The 2,319-nt window shown below is 36.7% G+C and overlaps 1 non-coding gene across 1 annotated transcript; it reads right to left on the bottom strand.

Moving 5' to 3' along the window:
• Positions 1-2,002: 2,002 nt before the first annotated feature.
• Positions 2,003-2,108, bottom strand: LOC121210589 (small nucleolar RNA R71). Its single transcript, XR_005905704.1, has one exon. It is a non-coding gene; the product is annotated as a small nucleolar RNA R71 (small nucleolar RNA).
• Positions 2,109-2,319: the final 211 nt, after the last annotated feature.

Raw genomic sequence — 2,319 nt, forward strand, 5'->3', positions numbered from 1 at the left:
GAATTTGATGCTCTTAATCCTTTAATTCATGTTTTATACTTAGGTGAGCACAAGAGAGTAAAAAGAGCGAGAAACAGGCCGAAAATGGAGAAAATGGACCCACGTAGGAAATCAACATGGCCTGGACTTCCTCACACGAGTATGTTACATGGTCGTGTCTCTTTGGCAAGATTGTAGCACGACTTACACGGGTATACTACACGCCCGTGCCTGTTCAACAGCCTTGACCACAGGCTGGAGTAATTGCACACGGGCGTGTCCCTGCTGAGCCCAAGTATAACCCTATTCGGAAAAAGCAAATTTTAGGGGCTCTTAGGCATTCTAAAGCCTATTTAAACACCTGAGGAGGCACTTAGAAGGGACGGAGAGTAGGAAGTAGGGAATTACTCAAGAAAAGCTGATTGATCTATCTCAGAAGCCGGATTCATCATCAAGACTGAAGATCTCTCTTCAAGTTTCTTCAGGAGTTTTGGGTTTTCTTATGTTTTGTTATCTTTATGCTTTTAAGATGTTTTCTTTCATAAGTATGAAATAAACCCCCTAAATACCTAAGGGGAATGAAACCTAAGATGGATCTTGTTATTATTATCTGAATTGTATGATAAATATTTCACTTGTTCTTAATTATGTGTTCTTAATTTTTGTTTTGATATTCCAGGGTATTGATTCAAGATAAGCTCTTATTCAGAGGAGGAATAGATCCTTTCTAAGAGTGAATTTGTTATAATTAAGCGGAGTTGATTGCACGCCTAGAGATAGGGTGATAAGATTTTGCCGGATTAGGGTGAAACCTAATAAGGGAATCTATAGATTGAGTTAATGCAATTCTAGGGTGTTAATTAGAAAGAGATTTCAATTATTCAACCTAGGGTTAGACGTTATTAGTCTCGAGAGAGATAATAATATAACTTAGGGATTTCTACGGATCAAGTCAAATGAATAAATCGTCTGATTCAAAGTCAAATAACAAGTGAAGTTTAGGTGGATTTTTCCTTAGATACTATCTTAATCAATTGAATTTTCCCAAAAGTATTTTCCCAAATTTTCTTTCTGTGCATTCTTAGTTAGTAATTAGTTTAAATAACCAAACCTCTTAATTTTTAGGCTAAATAATAAAAGGAAGTAAATACTAGTACTCGTAGTTCCTTTGGGTTTGACAATCCGATCCTGGTGAACTATACTACTCTTCGATAGGTACACTTGCCTCAATCGTGATAATAAGTTAGCCTCAAGAATGATTCATTTATAAATTTTTAAAACCTGTTACGAATATCATGAATCAAGTTTTTGGCACCGTTGCCGGGGAGCTAAGATATTAGGAAAACTCAATTTTTATTACTTTAGCCATTTACTTTATTTGCAATTTAAGTTTTTATTTCCTTTTCTTTTCTATTTTTTCTCTTATTTTCTTCTGACAGGTTTTTCTAGTTTATGACCAGAAGAAACCCGTCAGGACCACTACTTTTTGACGGTGAAATTGATCGCACAGTTTGCAGAAACCGAAGAGAAATAAGGCCAAGCTTACGATACGCAAGAGAGCAAGAGGACGATACTTCAACCACAACCGAAGAGATGGCTGAAAACCAAGAAAATCCGCTACCTCCTGCGATTGCTGTTAATTAGAATCCTGCTCCGCGCACTATGTATCATTATGCTAAACCTTCTTTAACAGGAACTGAATCGAGCATAGTTAGACCTACTGTAGCTACAAATACTTTTGAACTGAAACCTAACACAATTCAAATGATACAGCAATTTGTTCAGTTTGATGGTTTGTAGGATGAAGATCCCAACGCTCATTTAGCAAACTTTTTGGAACTATGTGATACATTTAAAATTAATTGCGTTTCTAATGACACCATTCACCTTCGGTTATCCCCTTTTTCATTGAGAAACAAAGCTAAAAAATGGTTGAACTCGTTACCACGAGGGTTAATCACTACTTGGGAACAAATGACTAAAAAAATTTTATTAAAATATTTTCCCCTGGCTAAAATGGCTAAATTACATAATGATATCTCTTCTTTTGTGCAGATGGATTTAGAAATACCCTATGATGTATGAGAGAGATACAAGGACCTTTTGCGAAGATGCCCTCACCATGGGTTACCACTCTGGCTACAGGTTCAAACCTTTCATAATGGCCTAAATCCTTTGACTCGACAAATGGTTGACGCAGTTGCTGGCTGAACCATCAATAATAAGACACCTGAAGATGCCTATGAATTTATAGAAGAGATGTCACTGGATAACTATCATGGCAAGTCATGAGGACAAAGCCAACGAAAATAGCCAGCGTTTATAACGTCGATTCGGTCA

This window comes from Gossypium hirsutum, chromosome A11, assembly GCF_007990345.1.
Source record: "Gossypium hirsutum isolate 1008001.06 chromosome A11, Gossypium_hirsutum_v2.1, whole genome shotgun sequence".
NCBI lineage: Eukaryota > Viridiplantae > Streptophyta > Magnoliopsida > Malvales > Malvaceae > Gossypium > Gossypium hirsutum.